This window comes from Elgaria multicarinata, chromosome 2, assembly GCF_023053635.1.
Source record: "Elgaria multicarinata webbii isolate HBS135686 ecotype San Diego chromosome 2, rElgMul1.1.pri, whole genome shotgun sequence".
NCBI classification, from domain to species: domain Eukaryota; kingdom Metazoa; phylum Chordata; class Lepidosauria; order Squamata; family Anguidae; genus Elgaria; species Elgaria multicarinata.
Genome location: NC_086172.1, coordinates 12137190 through 12159886, shown reverse-complemented (window position 1 = coordinate 12159886; position 22697 = coordinate 12137190).

Sequence of the window (22697 nt, the reverse complement as noted above, 5' to 3'; positions counted from 1 at the left end):
GGACTGGTTTCCTGAGGCTGCACCCACCTGTAAGACTTTAACCGGACGTCTGGTGAGCTCCCACTCCTACTTGCCCCAGGTAAGGAAAGTGGGGTTCTGAGTGGCATGGCTTGGAGCTAGCATGAGGTGGGGCAGAAAGCTCTGATGACCCCATTTCTGAAGTTCTCTCCTCGTATAACACAAACCTGGACGTATGCTGACCAATTGCTCCATTTTTCTGCAGCTACAGAGGGCCACGATGCCACAGCCAGGGAGTTGGAGTGACATTCCAGTGGGGAGTGGTGATGCCGAGGACTGGTTTCCTGAGGCAGCACCCACCTGTTTGACTTTAGCCGGACGTCTGGTGACCTCCCACTCCTACTTGCCCCAGGTAAGGAAAGTGGGGCACTGAGTGGCAGGGCTTTGGGTTAGCATGAGGTAGAGCAGAAAGCTGTGATGCCTCCATATCTTATATACTCCCCTCATGTAACACGAACCTGGATGTCTGTTGACCAGTTGCTCCATTTTTCTGCAGCTACAGAGGGCCACGATGCCACAGCCAGAGAGTTGGAGTGACATTTCAGTGGGAAGTGGTGATGCCGAGGACTGGTTTCCTGAGGCTGTTTGACTTTAGCCGGACGTCTGGTGAGCTCCCACTCCTACTTGCCCCAGGTAAGGAAAGTGGGGTCCTGAGTGGCAGGGCTTGGAGCTAGCTTGAGGTGGGGCAGAAAGCTCTGATGACCCCATTTCTGAAGTTCTCTCCTCGTTTAACACAAACCTGGACGTATGCTGACCAATTGCTCCACTTTTCTGCAGCTACAGAGGGCCACGATGCCACAGCCAGAGAGTTGGAGTGACATTTCAGTGGAGAGTGGTGATGCCGAGGACTGGTTTCCTGAGGCTGTTTGACGTTAGCTGGACGTCTGGTGAGCTCCCACTCCTACTTGCCCCAGGTAAGGAAAGTGGGATTCTTAGTGGCAGGGCTTGGAGCTAGCATGAGGTGGGGCAGAAAGCTCAAATAACCCCATTTCTGAAGTTCTCTCCTCGTATAACACAAACCTGGACGTCTGCTGACCGGTTGCTCCACTTTTCTTCAGCTAAAGAGGGCCACGATGCCACAGGCAGAGAGTTGGAGTGACATTTCAGTGGGGAGTGGTGATGCCGAGGACTGGTTTCCTGAGGCTGCCCCCACATGCTTGACTTTAGCCGGACGTCTGGTGAGCTCCCACTCCTACCTGCCCCAGGTAAGGAAAGTGGGGCACTGAGTGGCTGGGCTTTGGGTTAGCATGAGGTAGAGCAGAAAGCTGTGATGCCTCCATATCTTATATACTCCCCTCATGTAACATGAACCTGGATGTCTGTTGACCAGTTGCTCCATTTTTCTACAGCTACAGAGGGCCACGATGCCACAGCCAGAGAGTTGGAGTGACATTTCAGTGGGGAGTGGTGATGCCGAGGACTGGTTTCCTGAGGCTGCCCCCACATGCTTGACTTTAGCCGGACGTCTGGTGAGCTCCCACTCCTACTTGCCCCTGGTAAGGAAAGTGGGGTTCTGAGTGGAAGCTCTTGGAGCTAGCTTGAGGTGGGGCAGAAAGCACTGATGACCCCATTTCTGAAGTTCTCTCCTCCTGTAACACAAACCTGGACCTCTGCTGACCGATTGCTCCACTTTTCTGCAGCTACAGAGGGCCACGATGCCACAGCCAGAGAGTTGGAGTGACATTTCAGTGGAGAGTGGTGATGCTGAGGACAGGTTTCCTGAGGCTGTTTGACTTTAGCCGGACGTCTGGTGAGCACCCACTCCTACTTGGCCCAGGTAAAAGGAAGTGGGGCTCTGAGTGGCATTGCTTGGGGCTAGCATGAGATGGAGAAGAAAGCTGAGATGACCCCACAAACTCAAACCTGGACGTTTGCTGACCAGTTGCTCAACATTTCTGCATCTGCACAGGGCCACGATGCCACCGGCAGACAGTTGGAGTGAGATTTCACTGGGGAGTGGTGATGCTGAGGATAGATTTCCTGAGGGTGCCCCCTCCAGTTTGACGTTAGCCGGACGTCTGGTGAGCTCCCACTCCTACTTGGCCCAGGTAAAAGAAAGTGGGGCTCTGAGTGGCAGGGCTTGGGGCCAGCATGAGATGGAGAAGAAAGCTCAAATAACCCCATTTCTGAAGTTCTCTCCTCGTATAACACAAACCTGGACGTTTGCTGACCACTTGCTCCACTTTTCTGCAGCTACAGAGGGCCACGATGCCAAAGTCAGAGAGTTGGAGTGACGTTTCAGTGGAGTGTGGTGATTCGGAGGACAGGTTTCCTGAGGCTGTTTGACTTTAGCCGGACGTCTGGTGAGCTCCCACTCCTATTTGCCCCAGGTAAGGAAAGTGGGGCACTGAGTGGCAGTGCTTTGGGTTAGCATGAGGTAGAGCAGAAAGCTGTGATGCCTCCATATCTTATATACTCCCCTCATGTAACACGAACCTGGATGTCTGTTGACCAGTTGCTCCATTTTTCTGCAGCTTCAGAGGGCCACGATGCCACAGCCAGAGAGTTGGAGTGACATTTCAGTGGGGAGTGGTGATGCCGAGGACAGGTTTCCTGAGGCTGTTTGACTTTAGCCGGACGTCTGCTGAGGACCCACTCCTACTTGGCCCAGGGAAAAGGAAGTGGGGCTCTGAGTGGCATTGCTTGGGGCTGGCATGAGATGGAGAAGAAAGCTGAGATGACCCCACAAACTCAAACCTGGATGTTTGCTGACCAGTTGCTCAACTTTTCTGCATCTACACAGGGCCACGATGCCACCGGCAGACAGTTGGAGTGAGATTTCACTGAGGAGTGGTGATGCTGAGGATAGATTTCCTGAGGGTGCCCCCTCCAGTTTGACGTTAGCCGGACGTCTGGTGAGCTCCCACTCCTACTTGGCCCAGGTAAAAGAAAGTGGGGCTCTGAGTGGCAGGGCTTGGGGCCAGCATGAGATGGAGAAGAAAGCTCAAATAACCCCATTTCTGAAGTTCTCTCCTCGTATAACACAAACCTGGACGTTTGCTGACCACTTGCTCCACTTTTCTGCAGCTACAGAGGGCCACGATGCCAAAGTCAGAGAGTTGGAGTGACGTTTCAGTGGAGTGTGGTGATTCGGAGGACAGGTTTCCTGAGGCTGTTTGACTTTAGCCGGACGTCTGGTGAGCTCCCACTCCTATTTGCCCCAGGTAAGGAAAGTGGGGCACTGAGTGGCAGTGCTTTGGGTTAGCATGAGGTAGAGCAGAAAGCTGTGATGCCTCCATATCTTATATACTCCCCTCATGTAACACGAACCTGGATGTCTGTTGACCAGTTGCTCCATTTTTCTGCAGCTTCAGAGGGCCACGATGCCACAGCCAGAGAGTTGGAGTGACATTTCAGTGGGGAGTGGTGATGCCGAGGACAGGTTTCCTGAGGCTGTTTGACTTTAGCCGGACGTCTGCTGAGGACCCACTCCTACTTGGCCCAGGGAAAAGGAAGTGGGGCTCTGAGTGGCATTGCTTGGGGCTGGCATGAGATGGAGAAGAAAGCTGAGATGACCCCACAAACTCAAACCTGGACGTTTGCTGACCAGTTGCTCAACTTTTCTGCATCTACACAGGGCCACGATGCCACCGGCAGACAGTTGGAGTGAGATTTCACTGAGGAGTGGTGATGCTGAGGATAGATTTCCTGAGGGTGCCCCCTCCAGTTTGACGTTAGCCGGACGTCTGGTGAGCTCCCACTCCTACTTGGCCCAGGTAAAAGAAAGTGGAGCTCTGAGTGGCAGGGCTTGGGGCCAGCATGAGATGGAGAAGAAAGCTCAAATAACCCCATTTCTGAAGTTCTCTCCTCGTATAACACAAACCTGGACGTTTGCTGACCACTTGCTCCACTTTTCTGCAGCTACAGAGGGCCACGATGCCAAAGTCAGAGAGTTGGAGTGACGTTTCAGTAGAGTGTGGTGATGCGGAGGACAGGTTTCCTGAGGCTGTTTGACTTTAGCCGGACGTCTGGTGAGCTCCCACTCCTATTTGCCCCAGGTAAGGAAAGTGGGGCACTGAGTGGCAGTGCTTTGGGTTAGCATGAGGTAGAGCAGAAAGCTGTGATGCCTCCATATCTTATATACTCCCCTCATGTAACACAAACCTGGATGTCTGTTGACCAGTTGCTCCATTTTTCTGCAGCTTCAGAGGGCCACGATGCCACAGCCAGAGAGTTGGAGTGACATTTCAGTGGGGAGTGGTGATGCCGAGGACAGGTTTCCTGAGGCTGTTTGACTTTAGCCGGACGTCTGGTGAGGACCCACTCCTACTTGGCCCAGGGAAAAGAAAGTGGGGCTCTGAGTTGCAGGGCTTGGGGCCAGCATGAGTTGGAGAAGAAAGCTGAGATGACCCCACAAACTCAAACCTGGACGTTTGCTGACCAGTTGCTCAACTTTTCTGCATCTACACAGGGCCACGATGCCACCGGCAGACAGTTGGAGTGAGATTTCACTGAGGAGTGGTGATGCTGAGGATAGATTTCCTGAAGGTGCCCCCACCAGTTTGACGTTAGCTGGACGTCTGGTGAGCTCCCACTCCTACTTGGCCCAGGTAAAAGAAAGTGGGGCTCTGAGTTGCAGGGCTTGGGGCCAGCATGAGTTGGAGAAGAAAGCTGAGATGACCCCATTTCTGAAGTTCTCCCCTTGTGTAACACAAACCTGGACGTCTGCTGACCGGTTACTCCACTTTTCTGCAGCTACAGAGGGCCACGATGCCACAGCCAGAGAGTTGGAGTGACATTTCAGTGGAGAGTGGTGATGCCGAGGACAGGTTTCCTGAGGCTGTTTGACTTTAGCCGGACGTCTGGTGAGCTCCCACTCCTACTTGCCCCAGGTAAGGAAAGTGGGGTCCTGAGTGGCAGGGCTTGGAGCTAGCTTGAGGTGGGGCAGAAAGCTCTGATGACCCCATTTCTGAAGTTCTCTCCTCGTTTAACACAAACCTGGACGTCTGCTGAATCGTTGCTCCACTTTTCTGCAGCTACAGAGGGCCACGATGCCACAGCCAAAGAGTTGGAGTGCGATTCCAGTGGGGAGTGGTGATGCCGAGACAGGTTTCCTGAGGCTGTTTGACTTTAGCCGGACGTCTGGTGAGCACCCACTCCTACTTGGCCCAGGTAAAAGGAAGTGGGGCTCTGAGTGGCATTGCTTGGGGCTGGCATGAGATGGAGAAGAAAGCTGAAATGACCCCACAAACACAAACCTGGACGTCTGCTGACCAGTTGCTCAACTTTTCTGCATCTACACAGGGCCACGATGCCACCGGCAGACAGTTGGAGTGAGATTTCACTGGGGAGTGGTGATGCTGAGGATAGATTTGCTTAGGCTGCCCCCACCAGTTTGACGTTAGCCGCACGTCTGGTGAGCTCCCACTCCTACTTGCCCCAGGTAAGGAAAGTGGGGCTCTTAGTGGCAGGGCTTGGAGCTAGCATGAGGTGGGGCAGAAAGCTCAGATGACGCGATTTCTGAAGTTCTCTCTTCGTGTGACACCAACCTGCATGTCTGCTGACCACTTGCTCGACTTTTCTGCACCTACAGAGGGCCACGATGCCACAGCCAGAGAGTTGGAGTGACATTTCAGTTGGGAGTGGTGATGCCGAGGACAGGTTTTCTGAGGCTGCCCCCAGCTGTTTGACTTTAGCCGGACGTCTGGTGAATTGCCCCTCCTTCTTTTCCCAGGTAAGAATGGGCGTGGTGAGAGTTCCAAATCTTCACTCTGTTTTTATTCCCACTTGACATCTGCTGATCATGTGCATGTCCTTTGCCAAGGTTCAGAGAGTGGGCTCCCAGATGCAGAAGGGTGGAGTGTATTTTGGGCTGAGATTCAAACTGTGGAGGCGTGTTTTCGGCGACTACTCCAACGTCTTTGACATGAGCGATGCCTGTGCCAACTCATCTCTCCGTCTTTCCCCAGGTTGAAATGGGCCCGTTTCCCAGTGTCCTGGGTTTATTGGAGTCCCAGAGAGGAGCACATGCCAGCCCTGCCCTATGGCCTTTTGGGATATGTAGGATCAGCTCTCCACAGCTACCAGCAGCTTTTTGCAGCAGCTGAGGGGAAAAGCTTCCTGTAGAAAAAGAACCGTTGCCTCTCTTCATCTCCTTTGAACTGCTGCTCTCTTCTGTGTTATTGTATGTTATTTGATTGTTTGGTATTTATAATATGTGCCCGGAGAACTACACGGGACAAGGGGGTGCCCTTGTGACTGTTGTCACATGGAGGGGTTGGTGTGGTGTTGGGGTATTTTCAGGTCAGCTGAGGGGAAGAGGGGCTGGATTCATGACAGCCATTCTCTTGTCTTGTCATTTCCCCCAACCAGATGGATCCTGGGGGCCTTTCTAGTTTGCTGGTCCTGATTGCAAGGTCGGTCCAACCCAAAATCTCTCTCCTCCATGATTTTATTGTGGATGAGTGGGCCGACCTGGGGTGTGTCACTGAGACCTGGGTGGGTGAACTGGGAGGGGTTACTCTCTCCCAGTTGGGCCCTCCTGGGTGCTAGGTGCACACCAGCTCATACTCAGGGGTTGGGGAGGGGTTTGCCATGGTTGATAGGGATACGTTTCTCCTCTCTAGCCTCCCGGTTTGTTTGAGTGTGGGTCTTGCGTGCCTCTATCTAGCGCTGGGTACCCTGGGCAGATGAGGGATCCTGCTGGTGTAGCCCCCACCCCACCTTCTTCTCAGGCTCCCTGCCTGAGCTGACGGAAGTTGTCTCAGATTTCATGTTGAGAACTCCCAGGATTATTGTTTCGGGGGGCTCTCAACTTCCATGCTGAGGCTGCTGTATTTGGGGGGGCTCAGATCTTCCTGGCTGCCATGATAACCATGGATCTGTCTCAAATGTCATCGGCCCAAACCATGCAAAAAGACACACGCCTGATCTGGTTTTCTTGACTGGGCAGGAGGAGAGTGATCTGTGTGTGGGGGAATTCACATCTATCAGTTACTCTCTAGTGAGGTTTAGACTTTCTGAAGGCTTTCCTCTTTTTATGGCGTGGGGACTACTCCTTTCACTTCCAATGGCACCGGAAGCCGCCAGAAGAAAGATGGCAATGGAGGCAGCAGGTAAGCACCCTTCCCCTTCCCCACTTATCTGTGTTCACCACTGCCGCCACTGGACTCAAGGCGACAGTGACGGATCCAGATAAGCCCCCATCCCCCTTATCTGGGTCCACCGCCGGCTTGCGTCCAGCAGCTTCCACTCAAGGACGCTGAAGCCAGAAAGTAGGCCACGGCCTACTTCCTGGCTTCAGCATCCTCAAAGTGGAACCCGCCAGACGTAAGCCAGCGGTGCCGGTGGACCCAGGTAAACCCCCTCCCCCCTTTCCCACTTACCTGGGTCTGCCACCACTGCCGGCTTGTGTTCGGCGGCTTCCATTCTGATGACACTGAAGCCCAGAAGTGGAAGCTGCCAGACACAAGCCACCGGCAGCGGACAGCAGACGCAGGTAAGTGGGGAAGGCAACTTACCTGGTGCCTCCAGTGTCCGCAGCGGTGGATGGCAGAGGCACCGGGTAAGTGGGGAGAGTTTTCTGGGTAGCGGCTATAAACCTAGAGAGGTTCGCCTGACATCTACATTGTACTCCTTTCGGCGCCAGGTGAAGACCTTTTCTTATTTTCCCAGTATTTTAACATTTTAGCATTCTAGGCTTTTAGCTCTGCTGTTTTAAATCTGTATTTTAAATCTGTATTTTAAATCCACTGCTGCTCTGTTGTATTTTTATATTGTTGTTTTAAGCTTCCGTATTTTATATTGTATCTTATGGTTTAAATTTTTGTAAGAGCTTTGGCTATTGGGAGGTATAGAAATGAAATGAAACCATTGAAATATCTCAACAGCTCCACACCTACCATAGTCTTCCCATAGCTTGTAGAGACCACAGAACAGGCCCAATCTATTGTTTCAGCAGACCCCCCCTGACTCCTGCTCTGGAGAACTTCATTTGTTCCCATGGGCATCCACAGGAAAGGGGAAGGGGGTGCAGTTGCCCTCCCACACGATGAACCACAATCTCCAGATTCCCAGCTTTCACCTCAAAAAAGAGGCAAATCTCTGGCCAGTTTGGAACCTGAGTTACGAGGCAAAGTGTGCAGCCACTTTTCTGCCCATTTATTTCATGAGAAACCAGCCGGCTTCCACCTTTCTTTCTTTTCAGCCAGTGAATGAAGTCACAGCAATAGTGAACACACCCATTGTCTTGGTGTATTATTAGCCCTTCTAAAAGCCTTTTTGGTCTCTCTCCTTTTAGGAAGTAATTGCAGCCCATCGAAAAACTATTTAGACATCCAGGGGTTTAGTGTAGCTGAGTTTGGACAGGAGTGTGTCTACCAAAATACAAAAAGTAGCAGCACAGACAGGAGTTCATGATCTTTCCAACTCAGGTCTTGTTAATAATTGTTAATCATTTATTTCCCTCAGTTTAGAAACATTTAAAGAATTACCTGGACAATGTCTGCAGATAAAGTTCATCATTATTATACATATATTGCTGGAGGCAGGGATGTAGCTGACAGTTGCCTGTGGGGTTTTTTTCTAATTCGATTAAGCTTCCTTTCCCTAGTAGTTATATCAATCAACCTTTTTTCCCCTTTTCCTTTTCTTTGTATATTATACATATCCATATAATTGTTGTTTTGATGTTAAGTGTTAGGGGATCGTTTGTATTCATTTTCTTTTCTGTAACACTTTAAATAAAATAAAAACGTTTTAATAAAAATCCGGTGTCTGGAGGCTATCTAGAAAGGAAGGGGGGGCAGGGTTCCCATGCCTTTCATGCTGTGTAGAATTTTACACTCCAAATTGCCCTTCAGCATCACTGGGATAGAGACATCCAAGAGACCGAAACTGACTCGTGCGCTAAGCACATTGGCAATGTTATGCTCCTCTGCATGGAATCCTATCAGGAGGAAACTTTTTTGGGTGGCGAGAGACCTCCCCTTCTGGGCGCTAATGTACAAAACATCCCTTTCCTGTTGGCTCGTATAATCTAGTTCGTACAACACTTCCCTGGATGTCTTAATGTCTGGCTGTTTTCCTCTCCGCTCTGCTAAGCAAGAGCCTTCTAGCCAACAGCACTTCCCGGGGATCAAGCACTTGGCCGCTGTTATGGCAGAGCCACCTGTGTCTGCCAGACCTGGACTGATTTAGGTCATAACCGCAACATATGTCATCTTTTATCTCTGCTGATGCAGATATTCATAGCATTCGGGATTCCACTGTGGCGTTCACTTAATACCACACACCAGTTTTCAAATAATAATAAACCATCTCGTCAGCAGAAACAGCATGTATCGTGTGATAAAACACTTTCCTAGGGCACTTAGCTCTGGCATAACTTGAGTATTTAGAGCTTGAACTAAGTTGGTCTAGGAAGGGAAGGAAAGGAACCCCTCGTGCAAGCACTGAGTCATTACTGACTCTTGGAGGGATGCCAGCTTTCGCTGACGTTTACTTGGCAGGCCTTATAGCGGGGTGGTTTGCCGTTGCCTTCCCCGGCCCTTATTACCTTTCCCCCAGCTAACTGGGTACTCATTTTACCGACCTCGGGGGGATGGAAGGCTGAGTTGACCTGAGCCGGCTGCCTGCAACCAGCTTCCGCTGGGATCGAAGTCGTGCCGTGGGGAGAGTTTCAGCTGCAGAAACTGCTGCTTTACCGCTCTGCGCCACACGAGGCTTAAGTTGGTCTAGACCAAGCAGGAAATTCCACCACGAAAGCAGTATATAAAAGGCAGGAGCCACACGACTGCTTTATAGCGGTACTGAAGTGCACTGACAACTGTTGGGGCCTACGGACACAGACCATATACACTGCTTTCATAGTGTTATATCCTGCTTGGTGTAGATGTGTCAATGCAGTTGTCAGTGAACTTCAGTACTGACAATCCGCTGCCTCTGCCTCCATTCCTATTTGCATGTACTCTCACCATTGGCTGAGTGAATATAGATGTCACACCTGTGACAGTTACACGTTCTGAAGAAAGGTAACTGTCAGGAGTTTCCAATAACCTCCTCACCGTAAAAACATCCTTTTATATCTCCGAAATTCTTCACCGATTGCTTTGAAATTTTGACACAACGTTGCGTTCGAATATGCGAGCGTTGTTATGTAACTATGTTCTATATGGGGTCAAAGGTTTGTCTTAAAAGCGAAGAAATAGGCCTCCTCAAAACCAGTCCTGCTGATCATTGTGACATCGCCAACCAGTAGGCCAATCCGCTGCCTCTGCCTCCTCTCCTATTTGCATGTTTTCTCACAATTGGCTGAGTGAATATAGATGTCACACCTGTGACAGTTACACGTTCTGAAGAAAGGTAACTGCCAGGAGTTTCCACTAACCTCCTCAACGTAAAAAAAAACTTTTTTAAAAACCAAACAATCTGCTTTACTTCATCCAAATAATGCCTCGCAGAAGATCACACTTAGGTCGTCGTACTCGCGGAGCGGAAGCACTGCGACGAGAAATTGCAAATCAGACTCAGGAAGAACGGGCATCAGCAAATGAGGGGAAAAAATGGCTCAAATACGTGCCAAGGAATCAACTAAGCAACGTTCAGCCAGACTTGAGGATGCACGGTTGCGAGCACGGCAATCACGTACTACAGCTACAGATCTGCTTTGTTCTCAACATAATGAACGCGAAAGGCTGAGAGGGGCTGAAAGACGTCAACGAGAAACAGCACATCAGCGTCAAACACAACTCCGTGGTAAACAATCACACGATTACAATCGCCTTGCATTCCGGTACAACCCAGCTGATGATTATAGTTTGAGGCGGCATGTTCTCATTGGCACTATGACTGAAGTGTGTCCTTATTGCAAGGCTCTTAAATTTAATGGAGAACAAGCTTGACAGGACCTTTCAAAGGTGAAGATGTCCTCATTCCTCGCATTCCTATGATTCCAACAGATATGCCATTTCAATTTAAGAGATTGCAATTCCCAATTCGATTGGCGTTTGCAATCACCATCAACAAAGCTCAGGGCCAATCTTTAGAATTGTGCGGTTTAGATCTAGACACAGATTGCTTCTCACATGGACAATTATATGTTGCATGTTCGAGAGTCGGCAAACCAGACAAACTGTATATCTACACAGACAATGGAACAACTAAAAAAAAATTATATCCACAAGCATTGTGAAATTAAACATATTAGAAACATCCACTTTGTCTTTTCTTTCTTTTCAATTTAACCAGACTGAGCTACAGCAACGCGTGGCAGGGTACAGCTAGTAGCTAAATAAAATAAAATGAATGCGAGATCTAATAGAGGGGAGATCTACTTCTGTCCGGACCAATGCTGCAGGAGTGCCTGGAGGAAGTCTTAACAGTTTTTTAAGAAATGTGTTCTGAAGTGCCTCCAGTTTAACTATTTGAGAGTCATCCCAGTCCCAGACAGCATCATCATACAGGATCTGGGCAATGACTTTACTTTGAAATATTTTCAGAGCTGGAACAACCAAGTGTCCTCCTGTAGTGTAATAAAATCTAAGGATTGCTCCAATAGATCTCAAAGCCACTGCTCTAATAGCTTCTATATGTGGCTTCCAGGAGAGGTTCTCTGCAAAGTGAATGCCAAGGTACTTAAATTCCTGGCATTGTTCAATCTGATGACCATTCATAGACCATTGGAAATGAGAATGTCTTTTCCCAAACACCATCACCTTTGTCTTAGTATAATTAATGCTCAGTTTTTCTTTAGTACAAAATACACTGAGCTTAGAGAGCAGCCTTTTCAAACCTATACGGGTAAGTGAAATTAGAACCATATCATCAGCATATAAAAGGATATGCATTTCAAAAATGCTCTTTCGCATGAACAGCTTGTAACAGGTAAGATTGCAAAACATTGAATACATTCTTAAAAGGCCTGCAACACGGAAGACCGATCCGATTCCTTTAGCCAATCGAGCCATTCTCTGGTGGTGTTTGTAGTGCTACCTTCAGGAACAGATCCTTCATAACCCCGAAGCAGTCCGACTTCAGCTTCCAACTCATCCAAGGACACTTTAAATTTTTGGGAAATGATTCTCTTATCATCCCTGCCAATGTCTGCAGTCGCAATTTCACAAGTCTCCTGTTCGAATCGCTGGTCAATACAAGTAATCATTGAGTCTAGGAGTGGGTAAAATGAAGTTATTCTCTCCTGCTCCTCTTTTGTAGCAAAGTGATGCTGGGGCTCAAACGGGTCATCAATCCGAGTGGATATTCCTCTCTTCTTAACTGGGGGAATAGATATATCACGCTCTTCACACATTTTCACACCGTCATTGAAAATAGATTTAAAATGTTTTGAGCAGGGGGTTGGACTCGGTGGTCCTATAGGCCCTTTCCAATTCTACGATTCTATGATTCTATGAGAACCATTCTGGGACAAGAGACTACATTACAATCAACCAGACATAACAGTCATAAACAAAAAAGAAACAAACATACTTACCTCATTGACATAGCAATAGCTAGTGACAAAAGAGTTGCACAAAAGGAAGAGAACAGAGAAGAAAATATACACCACTGGTTATGGAAGTTAAAGAACTATGGCAACAGGGGGAAATTACAATTATTCCATTAGTCAGTCCATTAGTCAGTTCCATTACAATTATTCCATTAGATCACCAGCATCACATCATTTTTAAATTTTATTTTCACAGAAAGCCTTCAGAAACGAGGCCTACCAAAATACATCCACACCAACATCCAGAAAGCAGCCATAATTAAAACATGCTCAATTGTCAGGAAATTCCTGAATCTGTAGAAGACAGCATGACTTGGCAAAGCCTGTCATGTTCATCTAGAAAAACAGCCATGAGCAAGAAAGAGATAAGCAAAGCTGTTGATTTTTTAAAAAGGTTTTTTTAAGAAGGATGAACGATTGTCACCAATTATTACAAAATATATGTCAGACCAATTATATCAAACAATATAATAGAGGAAGGTCTATGGGTCAAAAAGCATTATTAAAAAAACAAATTACTATCTTCCAGCACCAGCTAGAGACCCATTTCTTCCTTTGCACTGCAGAGCAAGTAGGCACAAATAACTCAAGCAAGCGAGCCAGACCACATACCACAGAGGATGGCTAAAAACAACTGTCTATGTTGGGAAAGAATTTCCATCAAGAGTCAAAATTTTCGATCCCCAGCAAGTATGATGACCCAGCAAAGATTTTAGGAAATCTCATTCCTATTGGCATAGGTTGAGATATTGTGCTGGTCAGAAGTTTTTTCAGTAGGACTCCAATGGAAATACCTTAATGGGAGACATGCCAGTGAGATACTGTGGCAATCCCATACACGTCTACTCAGAAGCAACTGCATGGAGCTCAATTGGGCATACTTCAATTGGCTAGCGAACTTAGGACACAATCCTATGCATGCATGTTCAGACAGAAAAAACCCATACAGCTTCCAGAATGTCATGCATATGTTGTGCTATTCTGAAGTCCTGTCTAAATGCTAAGGTTTTATTTTAAAAATCAGCTGCTTGCTTAAGTTGCTCAGTTTCACAGGCATTACACTGCACCAGCTGTGAACTTTTATATATATATATAATACTTACCAAACCTTGGCTGAAGTTTTAGATATTTTAAAACATTTTCGATCTATTAAACAACTAAACATTGCATCCCTACTCATTCAAAAGAAATCAACCCATATTTCTTCATGGATTTCATGACAATAACAACAGCAGTTTGATTCAAACCCTTGGTAATATAAAAAAATACACCCAGTCCAGAACTTGGTGTATGCTCAGATGCTTACATGAAGCAACTATGCACATGGGGTCACTTCTCATTTCCATGAAGGGATCCAATTGAGGTCTTCAAAGGAATGTATATGTGGATCTAGTCCCCTCTTTGAAATGCATCAGTAGGTTCTTGTAGTGAGGACCATTCTATGCCTATACTGGAGCACTTGGATCCATAAGCAAGCGTGAGTCTCAGGCCTCCTGTACTCCTTCTCAGGAATGTAATTTACCTTTAATAAAAACAGCTGTGCCTTTTCCCCTCATTGCCTCTACTCTGAATACAAGAGGACGGAGCTGGTCACTCGAAAGAGGGCAGGGCTCCTGCAGTAGTAACACACTGGCAATGCAACCATCAGATTCTTACATCCTCTGTGACTATAACCCATAAAAAAGAGCTTAAAGTGGAATAACAACTACATTTCATACAAATTATTTACCTCAAACTCTATATTTCAGACTATATATAAGTGAGAAAGGGGTGTGTGTGTGTTGTGCCTTAGAAACAGCCTGCAAGGCCCAATGCTCCCTGCCTGGAAGGCTGCACTTGTGAGCACTTGAGGCCTTGCTGCTGCCACCTGCAGAAATGCCTGCTTGCGCGGTGCAGGAGGGGCAGTCCATGGAGGGGTCATCTTCCCACCCCACATTTCCCGAGGACCCCACAGCTGCCTGCTTCTCCAGAGAGCTCTCCTAGGCCTCAGTAAATGCAGCCCTCCAAAGCAGTGCATGCTGGGAGTTGTAGGCTGTCCATTGCCTGCTTCCCCTGAAAGCTCTGTATGAACAGCCTACAACTACCTGCATGCATGTCGTTGGGAGCAGGGGAGAGAGGGCAGGACTGGGGAGGGGGGGGAGCTCTATTAGACATATAGTAATAAATTAATGATTTATAAATTGATAAAATTTAAGGAGGAGGCTTTTATTAAGGAAGGCTGGTAGGGAGGGTCATTCCTCACAAGAACTGGACTGCCGTGTTACACGAACAACGTGGGAGGATTTGGGGGGGCAGCAGTCCAGTGATTTTGAACGGACTGACTTGCTCCCTCCATTGCTGGCCAATGGCCGTCTGTGATGGCCGATGGAATTAAGTCTCTCATTGTGCCAGTGAAAAGCAACGCAGCCCAGCGTATCTTCTCCCCACCCCATTAATTAAAGGTCATTGTTAGGCCATAGCTAGACCTAAGGTTTATCCCAGGATTGTCCTGGGGTCAAACCTGTTCATCTAGGTGCCACACAGGGCATCCAGCGCTCAGGCAGGGATGAACCTGGGATGATCCTGGGTTAAACATTAGGTCTAGCTATGGCCTTAGTCTCCTGGATTGGTTGGAAACAGCTGATTCTGACAAGACTAATCCATCTGTCTTAAGACAGTGTTAGAGGTCTTATGATGAAATGCAAATGACAAGTGTTTAATGATAAATAACTCAGAATTTGAAAATGTAAATAAGTTAAAAATAGTAAAATTGTATGAAAGGGAAGGTACAGGTTGACATTCAACCAGATTCCTCTTGCGAGGAGTCTTGGGCCCCCTGAAAGAGTAACAAGTGTTGTATAGCATAAGAAACGTGGGCTTCCGGATGCACTTCATCCGCTGAATACAGTGTCACCTTCAGACAGCAATTCCTGGACTTGCTCATCAGGCAGCTGAATTCCATTCATTCAGGTCTGCATAGGGACTCCTGCAGATATCAACACCATCACCTTAGCAGTATAGACAGCTAGGATTATGGTTCATGGGGGAGTGGGGGTGGGGTAGAAGGCCCCCTTCACCCCCCTGTGGTTGTCCATGGTGGTCACTGCCTATATCAAAATCCCATCCAGTCCAGAGCCGGCTTCTCCACAATGCCGGAGTTCTAGCAGCCATGGTGACGCAGGATTCCAACCCCAAGAGTCCGTTGGTCTCTTGAGAGCAGCGTGTCGTGGTTGAGTGTGGTGGCTGAGTGTGCGAGTGTGGTGGGTTAGTGGTTGGGTGCTACTAGTTTACAGGATTTGAGTTCATATAAATACTTAGTTTAATATTTTAATCTTTAAAAAGTTTTATAACTTCATAGTTGAGTAGTTTTAGCCTTCCCTTCCCTCCCCTCCCCTCCCCTCCCCCCCTCATCCCAGAGAGCCGACCCCCTCCCCCCTCCCCACACCATCTTCCACCCACCGCTGTCCATGATGAGCGACAACAACAACGACCCAACGCGGCCCAAGGTAAGAAGGGTCCCATCTGGGTGGTTTAAATTTTGTATTTTCCCCCAACAACATCTAAGCAAACATCACACATGGTACATACAAGCAAGGGTATACATATAACAACTACAATTACACTAAAAACACTTAAGGGTGAGGTTAAAGTATATTTTTCTTTTGCCCTCTTCATGCCCAAAATTCTGATTAATTTCTTTATTACCTTTTATATATCCAATTCAATTTTTCTTATAATCTTATAATTTTTCTAAATCTCCTACATTGGATTCACTTTCCTCCCTTTCCCCACCTTAATACTAAAATCTACAAACAATTATTATTATTATTATTATTATTATTTATTTATATAGCACCATCAGTGTACATGGTGCTGTACAGAGTAAAACAGTAAATAGCAAGACCCTGCCGCATAGGCTTACAATACATCATTTTTCTCAGTCTCTTTCAAATATTCTTTCAAATGTTTCCATTCCAACATAAACATAGCTGTTGACCTCTCTCTCATTATCGCTGTAAGTTTTTCCATCTCTGCAAGTTCCAACATCTTTAACATCCATGCATTCATTGTTGGTGTTATTTCATTTTTTCCAGTTCTGTGCGAATAGCAATCTTGCTGCCGTCACCATATACAAAAACAACATTCCCCCCTTCTCTTGTATTTGTTAGAAAGCTTCCGGTTTCATTTCTATGTTTGTCTTTAATAGTTTTTGGATTAAGGAGTGTATTTGAGTCTCGGCTTTTTTACAAGTCCACCAAAGTTGATAAATGGTTCCTTCTTCTTTTTTACATTTCCAGCATTTACTTGAAGCCCCTTTAAACATTTTAGCTAATTTTACAGGTGACATATACCATCTGTACATCATCTTATAAACATTCTTTTTAAGTTCTGCACATTGTGTAAATTTTAAACCCTTTCCCCACATATTTTCCCATTCTTCCATTATGATATTATGCCCAATATTTTGTGCCCATTTTGTCATACAGTCTTTTACTTGTTCATCTTCTGTCTCATATTGTAACAACAGTTTAGGGTCCCATCTTGGGAAGTGTCAGCTGGTGGCTCTGGAGAGAGAGGGCCAGCGGGGAATCGGGGCTTTGCTTCTCCCACAGGCATTGGATTATGTATTTTTTTGGAAAATAATTTCCCCCCAGTAGATATATAAACAAATGTTCATAAATAAATGAATGTGTATTATACAATAACCTTTTTACCACCCAAAGTTATAAGTATAATTACTTTCCATTTCAGGTTTCATCTTTAGCCCTTTTAGCGCGTTCCCTCCCCCCAGCCTGGTACATTTCTCATAAATTGTCCCATTTCTTTTTCTGGGATGTTATATCACTTCTGTTTATCTCTTCCTTTATTGTATTGATAGTTATTTCCTAACATTACTTCTTTTCAGGAGTCACAGAGCGTCCTATAGGCCTCTGCCAGAGTTGTTCTGTTCATTTCTTTCTTCATATATTCTATATATTTTTGCCAATCTCTCTTAAAGTTATCTTTTTGTTTTATTCCTCTTTGTAAGGGTAATTTCTGTGTCAATTTTTCACTAATGGCTATTTCCCAAATTTTCCTTTTCCATATAGCTACTGTGAGTATCTTTGCTGTTTTCCAATTACTTGCTCTTAATTGCCTTGCAGCTGTCAGCATACATCCAATAAATGGTTGTTCTTTTATCTCTTTATTTTCTTTGAAACAAAAAATCAATAATGCCAGTTACACACACATATATATATATATATATATATATGCAGTATTTTTTTTCAATTTCTCTAAAGAACCTGTCCCAAAATTTCTTTATATTTATTTATTTATTTTTATTTATTACATTTTTATACCGCCCAATAGCCGTAGCTGTTGGCAGAAACACAAACCGGCCCTGTGAGGCGGGAACAGCACAGAGAGATGCCTTTTCATCCCATAAATAATAGGAGGCTAGCAGGACAACAGTAAAGCCTTGTGCTCCTTGCTTCAGAGTTGATTGACTACACAGCCATTATCAAATAACAACAACAACAACAACAACAACAACAACAACAACAACAACATAACAACAACAACAACAACTATTATGACAGTAGAACAAAAAGGCTGCCTGACTTTATTACCCAGTATTGGAGCGGACGTGCCCAGTGTCCTGGAGGAAACAGGGGCTGGTCCTGTCTAGGTGCCTGCCTTTGAGAAACCACATCACACATGAACTCGTGCAACTCATTGGTTTCCACTGCTTCCCCTTGGGAGGGTTCTGATGTTCCTCAAGGGCACTGGGCACTGGGCACGTCCACATGCTGTACAGGCCATCATCCATTTGCACCACTGCTATCCAGTTGTCCAGCAAGGTTATTGTGGGTACCTTGCAGTGCTGTGTTGCCTATCTTTTATTTTGCTTTGTATATTATTTAAAACATAGGTGTGGTTTCCTTTACTGGAGCAACGTAAGGTTGTGTGAGTTTGCTCGGGCTACTGCTTCACCAATGTACTCAAAAGTGACAAAAGTCCTACAAAAAACAAAGAAAAGTTACTCAGTATCCCTTTTCGCTTATGTCCCCCCCCTTCCAACATTGGGATTGGAGGATGCTACACATGGGCTGATAACTTATCACGATTGCAAGATGAACCTGTCTATCACTGCTGGGGGGGGGAAGTTCCCCCCCTCCAGCTTTTACCCATTCAAAAAATAATAATTACAAGCAAAGCGCAAAATGAAAAATTCTGGAAATTGACACAAATGAACCCCAATGATCAATTTCTAAGTACAGTAAGTTACAGGGATCTAGCTTTAAAAACAAAGAAGTTATAGGTGTTTCTTCGGCCAATGCAATCTTATGGGAAAATACGGCCAAAACAGCATTCTCTTCAGGAAAGAATGAAGAAATGTATCAATGCAGGATTCCTGCATTGAGCAGAGGGTTGGACTCGATGGCCTTGTAGGCCCCTTCCAACTCGGCTGTTCTTTGATTCTATGAAAGGTGGGCTGTCAACATATTAACAGTGCTGTAATTGAGTTGGGATAGTCTCGCTATTTCATTTCCCCCACAGCTCTACCTTTATTTTATGGGTTGGTGAGGTCTGACTGGAAGGGAGTTATGGCATGCCCACTAAGGAACTTGGTCTTAGCCACAGAATCAATAGAGGAAGACCCCACACATGTAGCTGGGTTATAATTCACTATTGTTCGTTTCAAAAAGTAGAGCAGGACCTGGGTCACGTTTGATTCTGGTACCTGCAGATGGAGAAGTCCCAAACAGGCGTGGCTTCCGTTCAATACTGTGTGGCCCCCTTTTGTGTTTTATTAGAAGCCCCGTGGTTGACTGACGTCTCGCCAATTTAGAAATCAAGTGTGCATAATTCAGGACCTTTTTAAAATTCAGCTGAAACTCATTGATGTGAACTGAGCCAAACTGTCCCCCTGGGCCACAGGAAGGCCCAGCCAGGAATGAAGGAGAACCAAATGAGTTGGGATTTCTATGAACCTGACCTGCGAATTCCACAGAGGACTAACTTTTTAAAACCACGTGGATTCCATGGACTTTTTTCTTTTCTACTTTTCAGGGGGATTGGCGCCAAACTACACTTCCATGAATGGGCCGTACTAAGATCCATTATTAGATCTATGCTAATGTGCATTAGTGCAAATGGGATGAAATTCTTGTAGTTCTTTCAGTGAGTGGATAACGGAACAAAAGACACCTGACCATCCACGAAACTCAGGTGGAAAGATTGGACAAAATCTGTTCATCCCTGGGCCCTGTGAATCCAGCCGGAATTGCAGGAGTCCGAAGCACAGCCAGGCCCTAGGTCCACTGGAAATGGGCCAGTCTCCCCCTGGTAGACCATGATCTACCTCCCCCTCTCCCATTTCTCGAGGACACAAGTGGGCTGACTTGAGTAGTCCATTCTTGTTTTCAGCTGGAATTCCAGTTTTACAAACATGTAGCTGAAGAGTTGGCCATTTGATTAATAAGAGAAAGATGGCCAATAAATCCTCTAAATAGGGTTAAAAATGTCTGTATCTTATTTTCCACATTTATTTACTACATTCACACTCAGGCCTTAGCTAAACCTAAGGTTTATCCCAGGATCATCCCGGGGTCGTCCCTGCCTGCTCCCGGGATGCCCTGTGCTTCATTGACATGAACAGGGATGACCCTGGGACGATCCCGGGATAAACCTTAGATCTAGCTAAGGCCTTAGTCTTTCTTCCAAATACCTTGTTGGGGCATAGATGGTTCTCTCCATCCCCTCCCACTTCCTAATTGAGCCTCAGACCAGCCCCTGAAGTAGGTTAGTTGGACAGGGTGGATGACTGGCCCCAGATCAGGAGTGAAGACCAAAAAAGGCAATTTTAAAAAAATTACGCAAACTAAATAAGGTTGCATGGATCTGCAGACCGGGGTGTGTGTGTGGAGGGGGTTATAGAGATGGAGGAATGAAGATAGGAAATAGCATGAAGGGACAGTCGAGGGGAATGCAGACTGCCTGCCTGATCTCATTATTTCCTTCTCTTTAGACTGAAGGGAACCTCCCTAAAATAAATACCAGGGGGCCAAGAAAAAGAAAATTGGGCCCATTAAGACTTACAGATGAAGAGGTAAAGTGATCAATTATTTTATTTATTTATTTATTCATTTAAGCATGTTTATGATGCCTTTCAGCCAAAAAAGGCTCTCATGGCGGCTTACAAAAGTATTTAAGAGAAATTGGCCAGTGCTCCCGCAGTGGCCTCCCTTCTGCCCACCCGAATCTCCCCTAAAACGTTGACACGTTCTCAGTCATCCTGGATTTGATCTGCCAGTTGTTGACCTGTTGGTGAACCTTTCTATTGCAGGCCCTGGATATACCCAGCTATCCAGCAAAACGAAGGCGTTTGGAGGAGAAAGACCCGCCAGAAGATCATTTGCCTGTAAGTCTCCCCAAATTCTGGACTTTCCTGTAGAGGTGGGAGGAAAAATCAGGTAGGAAGTCCCAAATCCCAGAAGCCTGAAGCTGATTTTTACTCGGACCTAAGATGTCCTTAGTAGTAATTTGAGGGTCAAGCAACCCTCACATGGCCCATCATCTGTGGCACTTGGTATGTTTAGACTACAACTCCCAACGTTCTTGACCATTGGTCATACTGATGGGATCAGAAGTCCAAAATGCATGGAGGGCACCAGGCTGGGGACAGCTGAACTGCCTCATAAAGAGAGAGAAGGTTGAGTCCGATGCTACATCCCCACCCCACCCCACGTAGACATCATGTTGGCTCAGAAACCTGCTGAGCCAAGGGATACCTCACTTCATCATGGAACTGATCAGAGTTCACTATTTCCCCCAAAAGATATCATTTCCTTCCTGATTAGGATTTACTGACGTAACTGCTGGGAGAGGACAGCTGTCAGTTTGGAGCAGTTGGATCGAGGCAGGGAACAACATTAGTACAGGAATCAACGGACCATTCCACAATCCAGGGGCCACAGAAGAAAAGGTCCTCTGGGAAACTGATGTCAGCCTAGTTTTTACTGGCTGAAGTAAGTTCTCCCCAGAGGACCTAAGTGTGTGGGGCATACTGTATGGGAGAAGGCGATCCCGTAGGTAACCTGGATCTGCAGACTGGTGGGTGGGGTATAGAGATGGAGGAACGAAGATAGGAAATAGCATGAAGGGACAGTCCAAGGGAATGCAGACTGCCTGCCTGATCTCATTATTTCCTTCTCTTTAGACTGAAGGGAACCTCCCTAAAATAAATACCAGGGGGCCAAGAAAAAGGAAATTGAGCCCATTAAGACTTACAGATGAAGAGGTAAAGTGATCAATTATTTTATTTATTTATTTATTTATTTATTTATCCGTTTAAGCATTTTTATGACGCCGTTCAGCCAAAAAAAGCTCTCACGGCGGCTTACAACAGTATTTAAGAGAAGTTGGCAAGTGCTCCCGCAGTGGCCTCCCTTTTGCCCACCCGAATCTCCCCTAAAACGTTGACACATTCTCAGTCATCTGGGATTTGATCTGCCAGTTGTTGACCTGTTGTTGAATCTTTCTATTGCAGGCCCTGGATGTTCCCAGCTATCCAGCAAAACGAAGGCGTTTGGAGGAGAAAGACCCGCCAGAAGATCATTTGCCTGTAAGTCTCCCCAAATTCTGAACTTTCTTGTAGAGGTGGGAGGAAAAATCAGGTAGGAAGTCCCAAGTCAGTAGGTCCATATTCAGAATGATTCTCAGCAGCCACAGACTCCGATGCATGGCGCTTGCAAGCATGGAGGTACCTGTGCTCTTTTGAGACAAGGGGCAAGAGGAACCCCCTCAGAGACAGAGGGCGCTTACAGGGGAGGCCTTTATTGTGCCATCGCACTGCCTTATTGTATGCCCATAGGAGTTTTAACATGGAACTATGTGCACTGCTTTCAGGAACAGAGTGAGCTCTTCCCATTGGCTTTTTCAGCTTCTTCCTCAATGCTCTGCATTTGTTATCAAACCATCATGACTTCAATAATAATAATAATAATAATAATAATAATAATAATAATAATAGTAATAATAAATTATTACACGCTTCTCCCTCTGGATCGAGGCAGGGAACAACACCAGACACAAGATAATACATAAAATTAGTTAAAGGAGAATATAAAACCAATACAATATTTATTATTATTATTATTATTATTATTATTATTATTATTATTATTACTATTATTACTATTATTTCTTTCCCGCGTCTCCCTTTGGATCAGAGGGCGCTTACAGGGGAGGCGTTTATTGTGCCATTGCA